The 24,851-nt window shown below is 36.0% G+C and overlaps 1 protein-coding gene across 1 annotated transcript in view; it reads left to right on the top strand.

The window, feature by feature from the left end:
• The first annotated feature begins 1,339 nt into the window (after positions 1 to 1,339).
• The window catches only part of LOC6035701 (formin-like protein), a 115,918-nt gene continuing 92,406 nt past the window's right edge, over positions 1,340 to 24,851 (top strand). Inside the window, exon 1 of the mRNA XM_038258542.1 lies at positions 1,340 to 1,446. The gene's annotated coding sequence lies outside the window, so the exon portion shown is untranslated. The remainder of the gene's footprint in view (positions 1,447 to 24,851) is intronic.

Genomic DNA, 24,851 nt, shown 5'->3' with positions numbered 1-24,851 from the left:
AAGCTTTCAAATGAAGGTGAAAGCGAATCATTAAATTCAATTATCAATTTGCTATGATTTTTTGAACATTGGCCGATCTGGAAACCGTTCCGAATATGTGGGATGACTGTATTGTACTTTTGAAAAACTTTTATAAAATGCTTAGGACCAAAAATTGTAACAAAACACCGCGACAAAAGAAATAGCAACATATAAACACGACTCAACACTAGGAAAGATTTCAGGAGAAAACAATACACAGTAAATAACAATAAGTTTTTGAATTCAAACTAAAAATAAAACAGTTTTTGCTTTAATGAAAGTTGATAGGCACACTATAAATGATTAGGCGCTTATACTTACATCAAACCCTACTTAATGTACCACCCCCGGCCGAGTTAAAATGCGTAATCGGAAAAGAAGGTGTGCATGCCTGGCACGAACACTCAAAGCGTGTTCTAGCGTGCTGCTCGTACTGACTCAAAGCAAGGGTGAGATGTAGGTGTAAGGGCAGTGCGTGTTCGTCGGGAACCTAGTGCATAAGATCGGTCAAGGCCCGTTCTTACACTGAAAATTGCGAATTGCGAATTAAACTGTTTAATTTTTGCTTACACATTTATTACAAAATCAATTTTAATCAAACTCCTCAAAAAAAAAAAAAAACTTAGCTTAAACACATTCAAAACAATCTATGGACGTTGGGCAGGCCTTTTTTATAGCATTTCCAGTAAGGTGAGGAAGAAATATTATAACATTGTTTAAATACATATTATTTATATCGCTCAAATTTATATTTCTATTTTTAGGAGTCCATAAAAGGCCTCTTCTGAGCCAAAGGTTGTTATATTTCCGCCAAATAATGATTTAAAAAGCTAATCTATTTGTAACATCATGTGTTGAATTTGTCATGCAAGCTGTCATGTTTGAATTTGTCATCCAAAAGTACATTACAATGTTTTTTTGAAAAAAACTTCTTCGTTCACTTATTTAAGCCACTTCTGAGTTTATTTGTTGTAAAATACAGATTTGTATTTTTTCAGAAACAATAAAGATTGGAAAATCTTATGTAACCACAAGAGAGATAAGAAAGATTTTATTCAATTAAATGTAAAACACAAAAACTTTTGCAACCACCAACCCCCCTTCCGTTCTACACCCAAACAACAAAATTTAGACAATTTTCGTTCACCCACCGCTCATAGTGCTCTTTGCCGTACCCGTATGTATTCGTGCAACCGGCGCCTGCTGTTTGAACAGCTTTTGCCTTAAACATGCATGCTTCGATAGTATGCGTTTTCCATCCTTTGTCGGCGTTTACACCACATTCTCTGTATACTGTGCTGTGCTCACTTCCAAGACCCCAACACGGCCACGATTGAGTTAGTTTGCTGGAGAATGTTGTGACGCGAGGTTGTGCCGGTTGTCGTCTGTGTCGATTCTCTCCTTCCCCTTGTCGGGTTCTTGTGTGTACGTTGTGTTGTGTTCTGTTAACCCCGGTTGGCCCCCTCATCCCCCACCGGAATCCCCCCTCGTCTGTTCACCGCCTACTTGAAGTTTTGAGTAGGTTTCGCGTCGTTCAAGTTGCGCGATCTTCTCACAGAAGAGCCCCGGCCGATCTTCTGAGTAACAGCAGATGTGAGAACCGAGGAGAAAGAAACTGAAACTGTTTCCAGTTCTTGGCAGTTGTGCACAAATAAAGGAGTTGTATGAGAAATAATCATGTTATGTTCGGTCTTGATCGCCGCCTGAAATTTGAGTTTGAAAAATGAACATTCTCTGAAGTGCACTGTAAAGTTACGTGAAATCCAAGTAACCTGTTGATGTTTTTTTGTGTGGTGTTTGATTCAAATTGTTCATGTCACACAAATGTCTAGTGAATTTTTGGAAGTATTTCAAAACACTTTGCAAGCAAAAACAAAGTGATTTTTTGAAACAGAACAAAAATAAAAATTCGTTGTGAAGTTTTGCAAAACCCGAGGAAAAGTGAAGTGTCCGCAGAACCCCAACATTCCAGCCCGGTGATTCCTGGAACTGGAAGGCAGCAGCTTGTGTGTACAAGAAAAGTATTATCAGAATCTAAATCTGGAGTTGTTGTTGCGTTCTGAACGGCGAAGGTTCTGAGTGTGATTCAGAAACTTCTGAACCGACCGTGTTTGAGTGTATTGTGCATCGGATTTTCTCTCTCTTGCTCCCTGTTTCATGCGAGCGAAGGGACTGCCGCTTGATCGCATTCTGGAGCATTTGTAACAAGCTGAGGTTGAAGTCAGCAGCAAGTTCCGTCCTTCACTGCCCACACGGATCCAGAGTCGTCTGTCCACTCCGAATGGTTTAGATCGAACGAGAACAGGTAATCAACAGGTATTTATTGGAATCGATTTAATCTTATATTTTAGAAAAAAAACATATGTTTTAATTTAATTTAAATTGTTTTTAACAAATTTATCAAAAAATAAAAAAGGCATGATACCAAAACGTTTTCAAAAGAAATGGTGATACGAAAAATAATTTAATAATTATTGTACGAAATATATCTCGAAAATGAATTTGATTGGTTGGTAGTCGGTCAATCACCAAAAAATTTGATCTAAGGGGTCCCCCGAACAAAAATTTACAACCAAAAAAAATCACTAGAAGAAAAAGTGTCTATTTCACATCTGGAGTTTTTTAAAAGGTCCAATAAACCAAATTTCTAGTATTTGTTTTTGGGTGTTTTTGAAACCGCCTTGAGCAAGGGTATTAAAAACACCCAAAAATAAAATCTGAAAATTTGGTTTATCGGACCTTTTTTTTTTTAAAAAAAACTCCAGATATGTTAAACTGCCTTAACCAAAGCGTTCTCAGTCTCAGATGTAATCCAAGATATCCCCTACAAGCTGCAGGCCGAATCGAGTTGATTTCTGGATGGAACACTTTTTTATTTGAGTTTGAAAATTGTGTCATTTTTTCACTAAAATGCCAATAACTCCCTTTAGATTTACCCAATTGGGATGCTTCACCCTGCATTTTGTTACATTTTTAAGCCCTTTCAGATGCATTTTGAATTTTGAAATTTAATTAAATTTTACCTAAGTTACAGCATTTTTAAGATTTTGACGTTTTTGAACTTTCAAACTTGGTGTCCCGATTTGCCCCACTTCCCGTTGACCTAGAGTGCTCATATTTACCCCTGAAAATTTCAGACAGATTGGTGAGGTCCAAACGACGTCCCATACAAAGGGGTATGCCCTGTTCGTGGATTCGCAATCAGCTGAAATCAATTTAAAGTGCGTTTAGAATTGTTTTAACATGTTTGGGATGATTTAAAAAATCTTTTGATTTTTTGAAAATTTTCGATGTTATTATCGCAAAAAGTTTTTTTCGCTAAAATTTTTGTTTTCGTCAAATCTTACATTTTTTGAAAACTTATGATTGCATAACAACAGTTGTACTAGTGTAGAATGCATTTTAAAACGCTTTTTCTATGCAAATGTTGAAACTACGGCTTGTTATTTCAATATTTATATTTTTTTTTGAACATGAAAGAATATTTGTTTTTTTATTTGTCAGTTTAAGAAAAATAATTAAAAAATAAAAGTGAAAAATTGTGTCCCGCCTCAATTGAAAATAGACAATTGAACATTATTATTTTCAAAATAATAACAAATGATTTTTAAAATAAAATAAACAAAATGTAGTACCTACTGTTTTTTTTTTCTTCCAAAGATTTAAGATGTGAAATATGGAGACAAGAACATAAATAAAAATTTGGAACAACACATATTACATCTGGGAATGAGTACATCCAACATATGTAATTTCATAATATTCTAGTCATAATATTCTAGTGTAATGTCACGTTTTCAATCTAAATTGAGGTAAAAATATTATATTCATCCTTTCAAAATTAAACCTTCCAAATTATAAAGGTGCTTGAAAATGAATGTTTTACGCATTATAGTTACAATTTTAAAATAAGGTTGAGTATAAAACTATTTTTTTTTAATATTTGTAGCACATTTTTTGAGAAAAATAGATTGTATGCAATTAAAAAAAACATGCCTCATTACAAACTTGTGCAAATACAGACCAGACTCCGTTATCCGAGGGCTTTGACAAAAATTCACTTCGGATAATCGGATCAGGAAAAAAATGTTTCTTTGTCTTATTTTTCTTTCCCCTAAAAACTTTAGGGTAGAGATTTTTAAAAGTTTTAAAATCCTACAAAAATGGCGGTGGTGAAATAATAGAAAAAATGCTTTTTTATTTTAATGGGTAATGCAATCATTCAAATTTGACTACAATTGGGTCGCAGAATTCCAAATTGATGTTAAAAGTAAGAAAATAAAAAATACAAAAAAAATTGTTCGTGATTCGATTATCCGAAGTCCCATACAAACCTTCGGATAATCGAGTCTTGACTGTACATAACTCAATAAAGTTAAAATACAGTTTGGATTCGATGTTCAGAGTTTTGATGATTTTCAGTAAAACAGAAAAAAGAGTTTCCAGGCTAATAAAGAATAATGATATTACAGTAAAAATTGTGTAAATTTGGAAGGTGTAATTTTGGAATTTAGAATATTACCTCTTTTATGATGTAATTTTACTTCAATTTAAATTGATAAAGAGACACTATCCAAAAAAGTGGTAAAATTACACATTTCATAATCTGCATGAAACATTTTTACTCATTTTGCCTTCCTCACTGAGGTAAGGCTATAATCCTGCTCTAAAAATGAACTTCGTATAAAAACGTCGTAGACCCACCTTCATGTATACATATCGACTCAGAATCGAAAACTGAACAAATGTCTGTGTGTATGTGTGTGTGTATGTGTGTGTGTATGTATGTATGTGATCAACAAACTAGCTCATGTTTCTCGGCACTGGCTGAACCGATTTGACCCGAACTTGTTGCATTCGACTTGGTTTAGGGTCCCATAGATCGAGTTTTATCACTAGCGTGCCCAGGTCCTCAAGGAAGGTGGGGCAAAAATATTAGAGTTTTGAAAATTTCGTCGTTTATGGACACCCCCTGCCCAATTTTAGAACAAATTTCCGAGGATGGTGGGGCAACTGCCCCATGTTGCCCCACCCTGGGCACGCTAGTGAGTTTTATACAGATTGAAGTTTCGATAAGTAGTTCAAAAGTTATGTATAAAAATGTGTTTTCACATATATTTGGATCTCACTTAACTGTATGTAAACTATGTCCGGGTCTATCATCCGACCCATCGTTGATTAGGTTATCAAAAGACCTTTCCAATGAGTCCAAAACATTAAAGATCTGGCAACCCTGTCTCGAGATATGGCCCCTTAAGTGATATTGATGTACTTTTTTGAAGCCGGATCTCACTTAAATGTATGTAAACTATGTCCGGATCCACCATCCGACCTATTGTTGGTTAGGTCATCAAAAGTCCTTTCCAACGAGTCCAAAACATTGAAGATCTGGCAACCCTGTCTCAAGATATGGCCCCTTAAGTGATATTGATGTACTTTTTTGAAGCCGGATCTCACTTAAATGTATGTAAACTATGTCCGGATCCACCATCCGACCTATTGTTGGTTAACTTATCAAAAGAACTTTCCAATGAGTCCAAAACATTGAAGATCTGGCAACCCTGTCTCGAGATATGGCCCCTTAAGTGATATTGATGTACTTTTTTGAAGCCGGATCTCACTTAAATGTATGTAAACTATGTACGGATTCACTATCCGACCCATTGTTGGTTAGGTTATCAAAAGACCTTTCCAACGAGTGCAAAACATTGAAGATCTGGCAACCCTGTCTCGAGATATGGCCCCTTAAGTGATATTGATGTACTTTTTTGAAGCCGGATCTCACTTAAATGTATGTAAACTATGTCCGGATCCTCCATCCGACCCATTGTTGGTTAGGTTATTAAAAGACCTTTCCAACGAGTCTAAAACATTGAAGATCTGGCAGCCCTGTCTCGAGATATGGCCACTTATGTGATATTGATGTACTTTTTTGAAGCCGGATCTCACTTAAATGTATGTAAACTATGTCCGGCTCCACTATCCGACCCAACGTTGGTTAGGTTATCAAAATACCTTTCCAACGAGTCTAAAACATTAAAGATCTGGCAACCCTGTCTCGAGATATGTCCTCTTAAGTGATATTGATGTACTTTTTTGAAGCCGGATCTCACTTAAATGTATGTAAACTATGTCCGGATCCTCCATCCGACCTATTGCTGGTTAGGTTATCAAAAGACCTTTCCAACGAGTCTAAAACATTGAAGATCTGGAAACCCTGTCTCGAGATATGGCCACATAAGTGATATTGATGTACTTTTTTGAAGCCGGATCTCACTTAAATGTATGTAAACTATGTCCGGATCCTCCATCCGACCTATTGCTGGTTAGGTTATCAAAAGACCTTTCCAACGAGTCTAAAACATTGAAGATCTGGCAACCCTGTCTCGAGATATGGCCACTTAAGTGATATTGATGTACTTTTTTGTAGTCGGATCTCACTTAAATGTATGTAAACTATGTCCGGATCCACCATCCGACCTATTGTTGGTTAACTTATCAAAAGAACTTTCCAATGAGTCCAAAACATTGAAGATCTGGCAACCCTGTCTCGAGATATGGCCCCTTAAGTGATATTGATGTACTTTTTTGAAGCCGGATCTCACTTAAATGTATGTAAACTATGTCCGGATCCACCATCCGACCTATTGTTGGTTAACTTATCAAAAGAACTTTCCAATGAGTCCAAAACATTGAAGATCTGGCAACCCTGTCTCGAGATATGGCCCCTTAAGTGATATTGATGTACTTTTTTGAAGCCGGATCTCACTTAAATGTATGTAAACTATGTACGGATTCACTATCCGACCCATTGTTGGTTAGGTTATCAAAAGACCTTTCCAACGAGTGCAAAACATTGAAGATCTGGCAACCCTGTCTCGAGATATGGCCCCTTAAGTGATATTGATGTACTTTTTTGAAGCCGGATCTCACTTAAATGTATGTAAACTATGTCCGGATCCTCCATCCGACCCATTGTTGGTTAGGTTATTAAAAGACCTTTCCAACGAGTCTAAAACATTGAAGATCTGGCAGCCCTGTCTCGAGATATGGCCACTTATGTGATATTGATGTACTTTTTTGAAGCCGGATCTCACTTAAATGTATGTAAACTATGTCCGGCTCCACTATCCGACCCAACGTTGGTTAGGTTATCAAAATACCTTTCCAACGAGTCTAAAACATTAAAGATCTGGCAACCCTGTCTCGAGATATGTCCTCTTAAGTGATATTGATGTACTTTTTTGAAGCCGGATCTCACTTAAATGTATGTAAACTATGTCCGGATCCTCCATCCGACCTATTGCTGGTTAGGTTATCAAAAGACCTTTCCAACGAGTCTAAAACATTGAAGATCTGGCAACCCTGTCTCGAGATATGGCCACTTATGTGATATTGATGTACTTTTTTGAAGCCGGATCTCACTTAAATGTATGTAAACTATGTCCGGATCCTCCATCCGACCTATTGCTGGTTAGATTATCAAAAGACCTTTCCAACGAGTCTAAAACATTGAAGATCTGGCAACCCTGTCTCGAGATATGGCCTCTTAAGTGATATTGATGTACTTTTTTGAAGCCGGATCTCGGTTTTTACTGTTCCATGTCACCGTTAGTTTTCCTAAATTATATTTCTCATTACAAAATTGTAGCATTCTCATTACGTGAAAAATAAATTTTCTGTTCGTTCTTAGGTCTATAAATGTTAGTTCTCGTTTTTGCAAATATTAAAACCGTTTCTGAAATCATTGAAATGCATTAATATGGTGCAAAAGCCTGATCCAAAAAATCCTTCAAAAATCACGTCGAGCCCAAAATTGGCAACATCATCCGAGTCGTTCACCTTCTCAACAAAGAAACAAATAAAAAAAAACCGCCTCAGACAGAGACGATGAAACGTGGGCTTTTCCAAAAAAAAAAAAATAAAAACAAAAAAAAAAAAGCCCAGAAGGAATGGCGGGAGAACTGAAAATTGGAAAAATATGCATTCTTCATCAATGGCTAACAACACGCAAACGAATTAAAATAACAACAATAAAACCATGGATCGCGCCGGGGAAAAAGTTCAATGAGAGGAAGAAACAGGAAGAAAATATACATAGCAAAATACAAGGAACCAGGATCGCCGCCGCCGGTTAGGGTGGTGTGCGTGTGGCTAGTGGATGCTGGTGGTTAAGGTTGTGGTGATAAATCTCTCGCTAAATTTTGAATGTTTGCTAATTTTGGTTGTTACTTTATTCATAGTCTAGTAAACATATGACTCAAGTTTGCCAAACTAATCCTCGTTATCTTTGAATAAACTAATTTTCGAAAAGATACTATTATGATGAATTTCAATTTTAAAACGAATCATAAAAATTCTATAAAAATTATGAAGATATGCAACAGTTAAATCACTTCAAAATTTAAACAACTTCACATTTCAAGCTAACACATCTGACGGGGATCCTATTACCAGCCCGCAGGAAGAAAACAATTTGCCGGCATTTTTGCCCCCAAACTCTCAGATTGTCTGACGAGTTGATTGCGTGTATTATTATTCCTATCTGGCCCATCCATATAAAAGGGAGCATGAGGTTACCAACGATGGTATTGGTTTGAAGATGAACCTTCCGGCGGATTGAGTGTGCGTGCAATCGCCCAAAAAGCATACCAACCACACATATGTGTGTATCTCAATGTTGGAAATATGCATCGTCGTGTGCATAGCAATGCAGTTGCAGTTTATGCTTCCGAAAGCAGCAACAACACAACATGATAATACTGACGACAACCACGAGGGATGAGTTCCAAACTGGACAATGATTTTCGAATTTGGTGTGAAATAAAACGCACACACATCACCCCCAGGTAGGAAGGACAGAAATGCCATTAGTTTTTCAAAACCTTTCTCAAGAAATGCGTCAAATAAGGGTGGGGCTTTATGGGCGCCAAGTACCTGTAGCAATAAATCGAAAATTGGCTGATTGTGATTTGAAAGTTGGCAATTAAATTGGCAGGTATATCTCCACGTTTGCGTTGAATATTTTCTTATATTTTCATGAAAACGCTCATTCCACTAAAGTCCGTGTTTGACAAGCCATCAAACGCGGGCAAACGTGACTTGAAATGCATTGTTTTTTTTTGTGTGGTGCACTCTAATGATGGCATCGTAAAAACACAAACATTTTCTTGCCCGTGCGCATAAACGCATCGACGCCTGCGATATTTATAACCACCTCTCCAAGGCTATAATGCTGATGCAGCAGCATCATAATGAGCATAAAAAGCATGGCTGTGTGTGACGGCGACATACTCTGCACATGCTGTGCATTTGACTAGAAACTTTTGGTTCCAACCCAGACCCAGGAGTGTCCACCAGCGCGATTCACGGTTTTATGGTTTTTAGAGGCTAAAACTGTTTCTATGCTTTGCCACTTCAAGCTGTGACGAAAACAAAGGGTCTTCCCCACTGTTTGTTGATAGTTTTTTATTCAAAGGGGAGCCCTTGAAAGTCAGGGTAATCTACTAATGATTTGATGTCTAGTGTTTAGAAGTGATTCGTAACATTTGAAAAAAAAAAAAAAAAACTAATTAATTTAAACTAGTTTACCAAAGTTTGGATGAAAATGTGATTTACTTATTTCAAACGGATTTTTATTTCAATATTTTCACATTTAAATATTCCGTTCCCCACACAAAAACGAGTGGCAGTAATGTGACCATGAGCATTTTGTTTATCGGTTGAAAATGTTAAATCTTAGGCAGCCGGCTGCGGAAAGATAGATAATTGATTATTTAAAAAGTTTTTTTTTTTATCGAACGCGTGCCAGCCGAGCAGTAGTGCTATGGGCTGGACTTATCAGTATATTTTTACTGTTTTTACAATTTAGATAACGCCAGCAAATTTCAAAAATAGTAAATAAATGACGCTTTACTCTTCATAAAATCGATAGTTTGATGAGGTAATACTAAAACTGCCAGTTGGAATAAATTTTTACGATCATTTAAGACGAAAATTATCGCGAAAAAACAGGACTGCGCGTTCCCAGAAGCACTGCACTTTTGATGTAATTATTCAATTAAAATAACCAATCACCCCATGCACACAAACAGCGAAACAAAAGAAATGAAAATAAGCATGCAAAAACAAGACAGCGCGTCCCCGTGGTCAGCGCACTAATCTAAAAACTAAAAACTAAAAACTAAAAACTAAAAACTAAAAACTAAAAACTAAAAACTAAAAACTAAAAACTAAAAACTAAAAACTAAAAACTAAAAACTAAAAACTAAAAACTAAAAACTAAAAACTAAAAACTAAAAACTAAAAACTAAAACTAAAAACTAAAACTAAAAACTAAAAACTAAAAACTAAAAACTAAAAACTAAAAACTAAAAACTAAAAACTAAAAACTAAAAACTAAAAACTAAAAACTAAAAACTAAAAACTAAAAACTAAAAACTAAAAACTAAAAACTAAAAACTAAAAACTAAAAACTAAAAACTAAAAACTAAAAACTAAAAACTAAAAACTAAAAACTAAAAACTAAAAACTAAAAACTAAAAACTAAAAACTAAAAACTAAAAACTAAAAACTAAAAACTAAAAACTAAAAACTAAAAACTAAAAACTAAAAACTAAAAACTAAAAACTAAAAACTAAAAACTAAAAACTAAAAACTAAAAACTAAAAACTAAAAACTAAAAACTAAAAACTAAAAACTAAAAACTAAAAACTAAAAACTAAAAACTAAAAACTAAAAACTAAAAACTAAAAACTAAAAACTAAAAACTAAAAACTAAAAACTAAAAACTAAAAACTAAAAACTAATCTAATCTAATCTAATCTAACACAAACGCAGCCAGTCCGATGAAAGCATGCTGGAAAGTCTTGTGATTAGATTACGCCCCAAGCACTTTTCTTGTCAATATTAATAATTGCAATACATCCGAGATCACCCGAAAATGTAATACAAAAATTAAAGCGGCCAGCCCTACTGCGTTGTGTTTACCGCAGAGAGGATTCTGTGAACGGATCACATTCCACAGAATCTACAGGGGAGGAAGGATGCGTGGACATACCGTACCAAACGCTCCGGATCAGTTAGGTGTGTTGTGTTAGTGTAAATTAGGCAGATAATTATATTTTTAGGGGGAAGTGGAATTGGGCAAAATGGGATTAAGGAATGGGAAAGTGAGGAAGGGGTAGGAGGGTTATTGAATTTATAGTATAATAATATAAGGGAACATAATCATTTAGCAAATAATGATGGAAAGCTCTCACCAAGAATCAGCAAATCTTAAAATCTTCGAAAGACACAGCCAGATTGTGTCCCAACCTGTAGCTTCTAAGATCTTAGGAGCCGCCAATCCGGCCGCATCATCTGCGCGATTGAGGCTCTATCCCAGGTCAGCGACGTCTTCCCGGACATCTCCACCATCCGCGAATCCCGGATATCTCCACCATCTTCACCTTGTCCACTGCCACTCACAAGTTCGTCTAGAACTAGCCGATAAGAATTTGACGGAAATCCTCAGAAGACGAAAAAAACGCGGAACGAAAAATCAAACAAACCGGACGCGACCATAGCTTACTGCGATCAAAAAACTAAAAACTAAAAACTAAAAACTAAAAACTAAAAACTAAAAACTAAAAACTAAAAACTAAAAACTAAAAACTAAAAACTAAAAACTAAAAACTAAAAACTAAAACTAAAAACTAAAAACTAAAAATTAAAAACTAAAAACTAAAAACTAAAAACTAAAAACTAAAAACTAAAAACTAAAAACTAAAAACTAAAAACTAAAAACTAAAAACTAAAAACTAAAAACTAAAAACTAAAAACTAAAAACTAAAAACTAAAAACTAAAAACTAAAAACTAAAAACTAAAAACTAAAAACTAAAAACTAAAAACTAAAAACTAAAAACTAAAAACTAAAAACTAAAAACTAAAAACTAAAAACTAAAAACTAAAAACTAAAAACTTAAAACTTAAAACTAAAAACTTAAAACTTAAAACTTAAAACTAAAAACTAAAAACTAAAAACTAAAAACTAAAAACTAAAAACGCAAAGCAGTTTAAGCTTTTTTTTTATTTTTAAATCTGTGTAAAATTAAGTAAAATAGCGATGATTTCTTATAACAACGTGATGAAAATCAAAAATGATTACAACATTTTGATTAGAAATTAAGTTTTTTATAACGTTTCGTTTAAAACATAAAACATGATTAAAAAAATTGTTAAACATAGCATCATTTCCACATTTATTTCCACGAAAACAGCATGATTCGAAAAAAAAGTAATCCGATTGAGCTCAACATTTATATGGGGATTCCATGTTCGATTTTTTTTTTGTTTGGCCATTAGGGTGACCTACGTCGTGTTATGGTGGTCCGAAAAATGCCCATTTTCGTCGATTTTCGCAAAAACCACATTTTTCAAAATATCATATCGTAAGAAGTTTTAAAAATCTAGCTTAACTTTTGAAAGGTCGTATGAAAACTTAAAATGCTGCTTTGTTGGTTTCGGGACCACAGAGCCTATGTCTGAAAATATGTTTACCTGATTCCTCGGAAAAGTTTACATAATATATCAAAAAATGGTGAAGTTATGATTTCAATATTCTGAGATACGATTTTTTGAAAATAAAAACAAGGTTTTTCGACGTGCCGCGCGCAAACACGGGAAAATGACGGCAAAAGGGACTTTTTTCACGAAAACTGCGATACCTTGAAAATTTTAAAAGAGCATTTAAATTTTTCATTTAACCTTTTCAAGATCAAGATATTTGAAATTTTTAACTTTTTTTTACTCAAAAGCCTATCTAATACCCGTTCGTTTGCGCTCCACACAGCTAAAATTGGTTGATATGGTGCGGAGTTATGATTTTTTTTGAAAAATGTGGTTTTTGCAAAAAATGACTAAAATTGCCATTTTTCGGAACACCTTAACACGGCGTGGTCACCCTAATGGCCAAACAAAAACAAAAATATGGGTTTTATTATTTCGGCCAAGGAACGCCCAGAAAGTTCATGCTGTTTTCGTGTCTAAAATTATCAATACAAAATGTTACGAAAAATTGTAATAATTGGAAGTGTGCCTAGTTTTTTTCCACGAAAGCAGACAAAATAGTTTTTCGCTGTTTTACTGTTTGTACTTTTGGTGAATTAAGAATGTGTATCGTTTTGAAGAGATATCAGCAAATGACTATGATATTTAAATTTCTATAGTTTCCGGAGAATTAGGAGAGCTGAAACGTATTGATTTAATTTTAATTTTTAGTTGTTTTGTAAATTATGCGTCAGTGAGTTATAATTTGTACCTCGAACTATTGCTAATTTTAAGGTTGATTATTTTCGAAGAAAATTAATCATTACTATTAAAAATTGTGTATTAAATTCACTTTAACGAATTTCAGCACCAAAAGGAATCAGCACGTGCCGGTTGTTGCCTTCTTGAAGCCACTGAAGGAATTTTTGAACTAAATCAATTGTGCTTCAAAATTTATATAATTTTGTGGCACAGTCATTGACGTTAATGACGATTTCCATAACATAACAAGGAATGGGATTATCGTTACCAAAAGGAATCAGCATGTGTAGGGCATTATTCTAAACAACTTGTTGAAGGAATTTTGCCAAAATATTGAAAGTGACGCAAAATTTATATCTTTGAAGGAAAAATCATGACAATGATGGAAGTCTTCACGTTAAAGCAACTTTGTAGAACACAATTACAGTATTTGTTCGGTAACTGGGCGTTGTATAATTGGGCTGTTTTCAACTGCACGCTTGAAAACTGTACAAACGTCATACAACCAAAACAAACTGAGATGACCGAGGGCTTGATGGATCCAAAAACCACGTTCATAGATAGAAAAAAACTTTTTTCAGCCTTTTATAAATTATAAGGGTAATTCTCCGCCAACTCACACAGCAGTTGCCCCAACCCCTCTTCGATTTGTGTGAAACTTTGTTCTAAGGAGTAACTTTTGTCCCTGATCACGAATCCGAGGTCTGCTCTACAACTTTGTAGAACATTATTACACTCTAAAAAATAACACTGTAAAGTTAGAAAAAAAATGAAAAATTTGGTTCTAAATTAAAAAATGACCCTTCTGAGTCAATGTAGATTCGAAAAGTACATTAAATTTCCCTTAAAATGACATGTTCCAAAAAAATTTATAGTCAAGTATCGGAAAATGGCAGAGTTTTTTAAACTTTTCTAGTGTTATTCTCGATTAAAATTACGTTTTTTTCGGAATTCTGAGTACGCCATCAAATCAGGCGTCTAATTTTACATGAAAGTCCCTTTGACACCAAATTTCTATCTCATCGCCGTTTCAGGCTGCAAAGTATTGTAAAACACCTCTTTTTTCGCATGCACAAAAATGAAAGGGGTCGTACCGCCCCTCCGTCACGAGATATAAAAAAACGGACCTCGGATTCGTGATCAGGTGTAACTTTTGTAACCCTTGAACAAAGTTTCACGCAAATCGAAGAGGGGTCGGGGCAACTTTTCCCGAATTCGTGTGAGTTGGTAGAGAATTATCCATAAGTTATTTTTAAAAGAAAAACAAAAGTGATTTCATAATTCATCAGTGTGATGTGACAAAGTGTTCAACAACTGCCATTAGACCCTACGTTTGTTGCACAAATGCATCATCGTCGCAGGCCTGCCAGCGGGAGCTTCTCTATGCCAGGAAATGCGCGACGCGCGAGAAAATAAAGAATCCGATTCCAGCATGCAACTGAAGTCGCGCGCATGCGGCAGACGGGAGTCAAAGTTCAATGATTCATTAGAGTCAGTCACTCTCGGTGTATGGATGCATTGCATTGTTGTTGGTGCCTGCCTGCCGGTTTAGTCAGCGCTAGTGATGCGATGCGTTTTTGTGTTTAGTTTAGAGAAGTGCCGCCCGTGACGACAAGCAGAGGAGGAGGAGGATCGTCGGTTTTGCGCATGGGTTGCGACCCCGGCGTGAATCGGACGCGGACTTTGTTTGTTCGGGACGTGCTCGGGACCATATGGTGCGAATGATTGATTTCAGTGCTGTTGAGTTAGATTTGGTTTGAGTTAGCTGTAGAACAGTTTTAGGCAATTGAATATTCTTGTCCGATTTCATTGAATGCACAATCAGTTAACGTGAGACATCGCTCGAGATCAGAGGTTATCAGACCCAAAACCATTACCTCATACGATCGCACTTCCCAGTTTCGAGCAGGAAATGAAAAACACCTTCTTTCATCGCGCGATCGATCGCAATAGCGTAACGTACCTTCAGAAAACAACCCAACTCTTGAATGGTATTGCTTAGAGAGAGGAGGTTGCACGCCTTTCTTTACGCTAAAAAAAAGTTGAAAATTAAATAGCGGGCTCAGGAACCACAACAAAAAGCAAAAAAAAAAAGAGTTAAAATTGAAAGAAGCCAATCTCCCTGCAGCTTGTACCGCCGAAATCGAGAAGATCTTGTGGCCTCTCTATACCTCCTTTCGCGATAGGTGAGAAAGTATGATCGTGGTGGGTGGGAGCGGAAGGACAAGTCGGGTGAGGTGGGCAATTATTGACCTATGCTGGGCTGTGTGTTGGGGGCCAAACATATCGTTATTTTGCCTTACCTTTTACCCAGAAGTAACTCACGTGGGTAACACAACAACAAAAAACGCGGTGCCCTAGGTGCGTAAGATTTTATATAAGTCCGTGGCGAAATGGTCTGGTGCACCGCTGGCGAAAGGGAAAAACCAAGTTGGAAAGAGCAATTCAATTTTTCGGAAAATTGGGGAAGTGCCCATTTAGGGTCACGGCGGTACAGGTGAGCGAGCCGTTGCCGAGTAATTGATGTTTTTTTAAAGGTGAAAATAAGAGCTCTGCCTCCTTTTTGCAGAGTAATTAGAAAACATCGAGTCGAGCGGAATCGGCCGCGGAGATTGTGGGGTCCGCTGGGTATCAAATTTTGCACCGTCGGAATGCACATCTCGGGACCGCGTCTCGTTTGAGGAGGATACTTTATCTTGTGTAAGCCTTTTAGAAAGGAATGCAACGCATCTCGCCAGCAACAAACAAACGGAACGGAACGGATTGGACCGTTGGCTGGCGTGAAAAATGGAACCAACAAGTCTCGCGCCGGCCCGACTGGTTCTTCGGGTCGTTGTAAGGTACACACACGGTCAGAAGCTTTTACCTGGAATGCCACAACGATAAATCTCCCATCGTGTCTTACATGGGTTAGGAGGGAGACGATTGCAGTGGATATCAGGTTGATTTTTTTTTATTATTTTAAATTTTATTGAAATTCAAATTTAGTTGGATAGAAAAAAATGGACATTTAACAAAGTTATCTGTTTTCTAAGCAATATAATATTTTAAAGAACAAAAGTGTGATAGTAAAAAATATTAAAATAACAACGTCAAAATTTTTAAAAACCAGTAATGGGGATCGATTCTCCAGACAATTTTACATAAAAGTCTCCATATTGACCATTGTCCTATGTCCAATCCTTCGGAAGATACAGCGGTTTTAAAAATAAAAATGTTGAAAAAACGGGTTTTTTGTGGTTTTTGGCAATTTCTATATGACAGACTTCAGTCTCGTAAATATTTTTACCGAAAAGCTCGTCCAATTTCTCAAATGTTTTTCTTTGACAGCATTTCAATTGGATGTAAAGGCTTACAGATATAAGCTTAATTGCATTGCTAATAACTGAAAATAGAATATTTTTTTCAGTGTGGTAGAAACCAGGACAGTCAATTTGCTTACGTAAATATAAAAACGATATAAATCAATAAGCTGTCAAAGGCAAACTTATGGGAAATTGGACGAGCTTTCCGGTAAAAATATTTACGAGACTGAAAAGCCAAGTCTGTGTGTGTGTGTGTGTGTGTGTGCAACCAACCAAACGGGACCACGCGGTCGCTTCTTACAAATTGAGTTGTTTCCATGTATTTTTAGTTCTCATTCTATACATGCAAATAACTCGCATAGGCATTTGGAAGGTGTTAGCTTTGCCGAGCTTCGGTGACCCATTTCTACGCTGGCTAGCCGAGCGCGAGGTACTTCAGCTTTGTCGACAAGCCCCGCCCTGAAGAACGTTTGGACCAATCGGATTCAAACGTTATTTAGAACATCCGAACCCTTGTCAAATGGACAAGGACCCAGCGCGTATATAGTTGATGGTGGTAACAGTATTCCTAATTCCAGTCATAGCTCACCAAGTCGCGATGGCCTAGTGGTTAGCATTTTTGCTTACCAATCCAAAGGACGGGGGATCGAACCCCGACTCGAGCGACTTTGATTTTTCGTACATGTTCAGAGTTTCAAGATTTATATTTCCTATACTTTCTCGTTGGGAGCAGATGGGAATCGAACCCAGGACCATTCGCTTACAAAGCGAACACCGTAACCAGTCAGCCACGGCCGCTCCCCCTGAAAAGCCAAGTCTGTCGTATAGAAATTGCCGAAAACCACCAAAAAACCCGTTCTTTCAACATTTTTATTTTTAAAACCACTGTATCTTCCCAAGGATTGGACATAGGACTATGGTCAATATGAAGACTTTTATGTAAAATTGTCTGGAGAATTGATCCCCACTTCTGGTTTTTCAAAATTTTGAAGTTAAGACCACTTTAAAAAAAAAATAGTTTTAGTAAATGATTTTTTGTCTTTTTTTAGAAGAGACATACCATCCTGCATTTTTCGTCAGTCTTTTGGTAACATTTTAGGCTACTTCCTCAAAAATTTGGAACGAAAAAAAATCGTGACATCATCTTTAAATTTAACTTTTAAACTTAAAAATTGAAAAATGACATAAAAGTGGCGTGTATTTTTGTTTCAGTGTATTTTTTTCAGAAAGCCCTTCCAATTTCCTACAAGTTTGTCTTTGACCACTTTTTGATACGACGCAACGGCTTTGAGATACAGTAATTTTTAAATTACAAAATACAAAAATATTTAAATACCTTACGTCCTCCTCAAATGTTATTTTCGAGTACTATTGGCTCCATGTACACAAAAATGGCTCATATAGGACCAGGATAACATGTCTACAAAGTTTCATTGAAATCGGAGAGGGTCGGGTACAAAAGTACCAGAAAAATTTATGATTTGAGCTGGAATTGCTCTAAAGTTCACAAGATAATCAAAAAAAAAAAAAAAAAACAAGGAATTCAAATTTTTGATTCACAATTTTTTTTACCTTTTTTATAATTTAATGACAGTTAATAAATATCAATTTAAAAAGACTTATCAACAACCTATCAACAAAAAACTAAATAAACTGAAAATTCAAAAGTTTTTTAGGAGTAAAGCATTGATGAAATGAGACTGTAAAGTGAATAACTAGTACTTTTTTTTACAAAAAGTTATCTAATTATGGCTATATCTTGAAAACTGTGGATTTTAACAAAATTTCACTTAATAATTTTGTTTGCAAATTCGATTTTGGTTTTACCTTTCTTAGGTTTTTTTTTTGAAAATTATTATTATCATCACTTTGCTGATACAAATTTTGAATTTTCACAAACCATTTTTGTATGGACAGCTGCCAAAGTTGTATGGAAAATGGTTTTTTGGGGATACGGAAGGCACCCATAAACACTCAGCAAGAAAAAAAAATACAAATAATAAAATTATTAGCATTTTGTGGAGAATTGCTCATTACGAAATGAATGGATCTTTAAATTATCGGAATCGTCGCGAAATATCGTCGAGGTATTTAAGGTGTTACATACATGTAGAAAAGCACAATAGTTCATATTAAGGAAAATTTGTTAAAGCAATTTAAACGATGATTTCCAATCACTCCTGAAAGTTTCATGAAGATATTTTATGATTAAAGTAAGTTACAGACGATTTAAACTGAAATTTTTGCCATGCGCAAAGCGAACTGTCAAACTTTGCGCGCGTTTTTCTCTGAACACCGAGTTGATTTACGGGTGCCACGATATCTCGAGATGGGATAGACCAAATTGGCTGAAATTTGGGGTGAAATCAAAAACTTTAGATTTTTTTTTATGAAAAACATAAAAAATATCATTTTTTTAAAATAAACTTTTTGAAAATCGGCTTTCGGCATGCACACGGACCGGTTTAATGAGTCTTAAACAAAATTTTGAGCCGATTTGGTCACGGCACTGTTGAGATATCGTGGCACATGTTTTTTGAAAATGCTAAATTCGTATTGCTGTATCTCGGCAATGATACAACCAAATGTCTTCAAATTTATTTTGTTAATACAGTCAACTCTCTGGTTGTCAATATCCAAGGGACCGTCGAGGAAGAGAATCATCAGTTTACAGAACGATGCAAAATGAAGACTCGATTGAAAATATGTTTTTCTTGGTACCCAGCTATGGGAGAGAATCATGGCAACGTCCAGCAAACAAAAACAAACTAATGTCAAACACCCTTCAAAGCTTCGTTCCTCAAAGAAAAATGTCTATGCAAGCCATGAGATACTGACAATATTGACAACCGGAAGAGATTTTTAAAGCATACAGAATCCAAGGGACCGTCGAGGAAGAGATCCTTCAAGCAAGAGAAAATATCGAGGAATAAAGCCAATCGAAGTATGCAGTTTGAAGGGACTGAAGAATTCATCGATAGATGGAGCAATATTGATATCGAGAAGATCGACAGTCAGAGAGTCGACTGTAGTTGAAAATGTATATTTTTATGCCCTGAAAACAGATTTAAAAAAAGTTGAAGTTTGTACTCTAACCAACCTCTTAAGCCCCTTAAGCTAGTCCTAAACAATGTTGAAGAAAAACTGTTAAATTTACTCCAATAATTATAATAGTAAATTGAATTTTTAATAATGTTGGGTTTATTACTAATCCTGTTAATAAGGGGTATCAGTGAACAAATCCAGGTATAATAGGAAATACAGCCCCCATAGATGAAATATTTTGGAAATGAGCAACTACATAAAATGTATCATAAAGAACAATATCAATAGAATGAGCAAAGATGAACATAGAGTTTTGTTAAATACGAAGATTATTTTTTGTGAATTTGATGGTTATTAATGTCACATTTAGCCTCTAACAATTCTCCATCCTCCCCTATCAAACCGATTCTTGCATCCAACACTCTGATGAAAGCCCATTGGAAAACGGCACACAAGACGACGACGACGGGGACCGGGAAGAATGTTAATTCAAACATATTTTCAATGTCTATTTGTATCGTCCACGCCGCCGCCGCACTCCCGCGAGATTACCGATGCGTACGGTAAATCGTCCCGTTTGGGCAGCAAGAGGTTGATCCGCCGAGCGGCTTTCAATGCCCTTTTACCAAAGTTTTCCCAACATCCAAAGCTCTCTCCCCCACAAGATGCAACCAAAACCGAGGGGTTAGACGAGCTTAGGCATTAACCCGCCGCCGTCGCGTTTGGAAAGCCGGTTTTAAATCCCTGGTACAGCCTGCCTGGGTTGGCGGAGACTGGTTGTCCCCAGCTTCCATCCCGGCAAAGGTCTATTAGCAGCAGCTTACGGAACGTTTGCGGGATGCAGTCTCAACTGCCTTCTCTCTTCCCGCGGGTTCGTCGTCGCCCAAGTCTCTGGGGCTGGAGGTTCTCTGTGTATGTATTTGCATGGGAGACGATTTGTTGTTTTGCTTCTTATGCTGCAGGCGAAGAAGCATGTTTTGTTGTTGTTGTGTTGTGCCACCATCCCCCGGATCGTGTTGGGTCCCCCCCAAGGGACGACCTGCCCAAGAACCAGTTTGTGGGGCTGTGATGGGAGACCGAGTGTGACAAATGTGGCCGATGTGCAGTGGCGGTTTGAAAACTGTCGAAAATAAGGGGTTTTTTTGTGGACATTTTGATCTGATTATAATTTAAAATTGTGGATCTAAAAAAAACTATACATGTTTAGTAGCTGTGCTACAGAAGTTTTTGTGAGTTGCGAAAAAATGATTTATTCAGCTCAGTCTAACTGTCTGCGATGGAAGAAAAAAAATCTTTTGACTCTCATCAAGAGAAAAATATCGGAAGGGAACTTGGCTCTCCTCTCTCAGGCACGGAAAATCGATAAAAGGAAACTGAAAAAATCATCAGCGGAAAATCGATTTCTCATCTACACTGACAGGTGTAATGTCACACGTCCAAAAATAACCTGTCACTGTTCGTAGATGAACATTGTTTGTAACAAAATAAACGAAATCAATTGATTTAAGGGTACACAGCAACCAAGGAAGTTGTTGTCTTCTTATTTCAAAATTGACAATCTTCCGGACCCAATCCTGCAATAATCTGATTGTAAAAATAGGCAAATTTTGTTGTAAATCGCTTAGTAGACAGTACTTTAGGGGATGATTAAAAAATTATATTGATAGTTCTCGTAGTTGCAAAAATACTAAAATATCTGTAACAAAAATCTTGGTGCAAAAGCTCTGGTTGATGTGCACCGTTATGTGGTGGAAATTCGAAAAAAAAACAATAAATAAATGTTTCTCAGGTTTTTAAAACCTTCATTTTTCTATCTTACAGACATTGAACAGGAACTTTGGTATCAGTTGTCCAAACAACAAGAAATCGTGCATTAATATGAATGCAAACAATGTTTTGAAACCAGTTCATTTGTTTTCAAAAAATGTATGATTTGACAAAACACAAATTTTAACGAAAAAAAAAACTTTTAGCGGCACTGTACATCGAAAATTCACAAAAATTCAAAAGCTTTTTGAATGAACGAATGTAACCATACTACAAATGATTCTAAACGCAGGGAAAGGCATTTTCAGAAATTGCACTTAAATTTCCGTGGAAATTAATAAAGCTTTTAAAAAAAATTGATTTTGATTTTGTAGGGGGAATTGACACACACTTTTGAAAATATTTGCAAAAGCCATATTCTGATATTTTAGCTGGCCAAGGATTGATACCTAAGAGCATGCAATGGCACTGACCTTGTTGCGTGCTCTTCGGTTGACGTCCACGTAAGGAACATCCTGGAAGGAGCGCAACTAACTACATCCGTAGTTCTGTTAGATCATCCGAATTATGTTGATCAGAACAGTATTGCTCTGGTTCCTTGCGAGTGTCCTATTTTCTTACCTCCACGTTGGCTTGGTTTTCATGATGACCTAGCTGGTGGCCTGTGGAAACGGATCGTAAACCTTTGACCACCGCGGGTCAGAGTCGAGACGGCTAAAAGAAAGGGGCGCGAAAATGTGGGAAAAGGAAGTAATTTGTGATTGTAGACGGTATTGTTTGATTCGCAGTATGTTGAGTCAACTGCTGTGGATGTACCCGAAACATCGCAGAACGGGGTTTCTCTTCTCATCTTTCTCAGCTACCATCTATCTCCTATTTTTATTTTGCTCTACTGATTCGTACTTCACCACTAATTCTTCTGTTTACCATTTGGTTTTGATTTTATTAATTCTCGTATCTCGTATCTTTTATTAATTCTCGTATCTCTCAATGCTTGTCACTCTTTTTTCCCAAATAATGCTGCTTTAACAAACTGTGTGTTTTCTTTAAATAAACCTTCCCCTGATGTACTAGTGATACCAAGTCTAATTATCATTTGCCTATTCTTTGTTGATTTACTTCTTTATTTATTCATTTGAATAATTTTTTATCTTGCCCATCATAACAATAATCTAAGCTTGTTTGTTATCTCTATTTATTAACTATTGCCTATTTCTACATCTATTACATCAAGCTTATTCTTTTTATTTTTTAACACACAATTATGATTCTCTTACTATTGCTTCTTTATAAAGTATATTCTCCTTTACTGTCTATTGTTTTCTAACAAGTGAGGTTCGAGCCCTTACTAAATTTATGGAATGATTGGAGGAATAACACATATACTACTATTGTACATTTGCTAATTTTTTATAAAATGCTTAGGTCCTGAAAATTGTAACAAAACACCGCGACAAAAGAAATAGCAACATATAAACACGACTCAACACTAGGAAAGATTTCAGGAGAAAACAATACACAGTAAATAACAATAAGTTTTTGAATTCAAACTAAAAATAAAACAGTTTTTGCTTTAATGAAAGTTGATAGGCACACTATAGATGGTTAGGCGCTTATACTTACATCAAACCCTACTTAATGTACCACCCCCGGGCGAGTTAAAATGCGTAACCGGAAAAGAAGGTGTGCATGCCTGGCACGAACACTCAAAGCGTGTTCTAGCGTGCTGCTCGTACTGACTCATAGCAAGGGTGAGATGTAGGTGTAAGGGCAGTGCGTGTTCGTCGGGAAACTACTGCATAAGATCGGTCAAGGCCCGTTCTTACACTGAAAATTGCGAATTGCGAAAATCCATATTCTGATATTTTAATTTATGCAATTTCAGTAAAATTAGAATAAGGGTAATTCTCCGCCAACTCACACAGCAGTTGCCCCGACCCCTCTTCGATTTGCGTGAAACTTTGTCCTAAGGGGTAACTTTTGTCCCTGATCACGAATCCGAGGTCCGTTTTTTGATATCTCGTGACGGAGGAGCGGTACGACCCCTTCCACTTTTGAACATTCGAAAAAAGAGGTGTTTTTCAATAATTTGCAGCCTGAAACGGTGATGAGATAGAAATTTGTTGTCAAAGGGACTTTTATGTAAAATTAGACGCCAGAATTGATGGCGTACTCAGAATTCAAAAAAAAAAAACGTTTTTTTCATCGAAAAAAAAAACACTAAAAATGTTTTGAAAATTTTCCCATTTTCCGTTACTTCGTTCCGTTTACTGTAAAAAAATTGGAACATGTCATTTTATGGGAAATTTAATGTACTTTTCGAATCTACATTGACCCAGAAGGGTAATTTTTTCATTTCATTTCGTAAAATCGCGATAACTCGTGATATTTATAAGCAACCCCCTTATGTCTATATATCAAAATTTTTGTAATTGTCTGCTCTACAACCTTGTAGAACATTGTTACACTCTAAAAAATAACCCTGCAAAGTTAGAAACAACACGAAATTTTAAAATTAAAAATGTTCTAAATGAAAAAATGACCCTTCTGGGTCAATGTAGATTCGAAAAGTTCATTAAATTTCCCATAAAATGACATGTTCCAAATTTTTTTACAGTAAACGGAACGGAGTAACGGAAAATGGGAAAATTTTTAAAACATTTTTAGTGTTTTTTTCGATGAAAAATACGTTTTTTTTCGGAATTCTGAGTTCGCCATCAAATCGAGCGTCTAATTTTACATAAAAGTCCCTTTGACACCAAATTTCTATCTCATCACCGTTTCAGGTTGCAAATTATTGAAAAACACCTCTTTTTTCGCATGCACAAAAATGGACGGGGTCATACCGCCCCTCCGTCACGAGATATCAAAAAACGGACCTCGGATTCGTGATCAAGGACAAAAGTTACCCCTTAGGACAATGTTCCACGCAAATCGAAGAGGGGTCGGGGCAACTTTTCCCGATTTCGTGTGAGTTGGTAAAGAATTACCCATAACTGAATCGTAAATTCAGCTAACAAAAATTCATTAAAATTTAAGAAAATTGAACTCATGCTAATTTTGTAAATCGACAGTTTGGTGATAATATTTGTATCTTAAACTATTACTTTTTTTTACATTAAATTTACTGTAAACAATTGTTCTAAATTATTTTATTTTTTCGTTAATTTCAAGCGAATTCCACATTTTGCAATTGGCATGCCACGAAATTTCCACGAAATTTTTGAACCGAGACTGCAGAATTGCGAGTTAAGCATAATTGTTTGCAATTTTTTGCTTTAAGGTGAAACTGGACGCCAGTTCTTAGACAACTTCTGTTCAACTTAATTCAATTTCCTTATTATCGTAATATTTATCGTCTGCACAGAGCACACTTCAGTTACCGCATTTTCTCAAAAACTACTTAAAAAAATATAGTTTAA

Source organism: Culex quinquefasciatus, chromosome 2 (assembly GCF_015732765.1).
Source record: "Culex quinquefasciatus strain JHB chromosome 2, VPISU_Cqui_1.0_pri_paternal, whole genome shotgun sequence".
Taxonomy (NCBI): domain Eukaryota; kingdom Metazoa; phylum Arthropoda; class Insecta; order Diptera; family Culicidae; genus Culex; species Culex quinquefasciatus.
The sequence above is the reverse complement of the archived record's forward strand: the minus strand, read 5'-3'. Positions and strand labels throughout refer to the sequence as shown.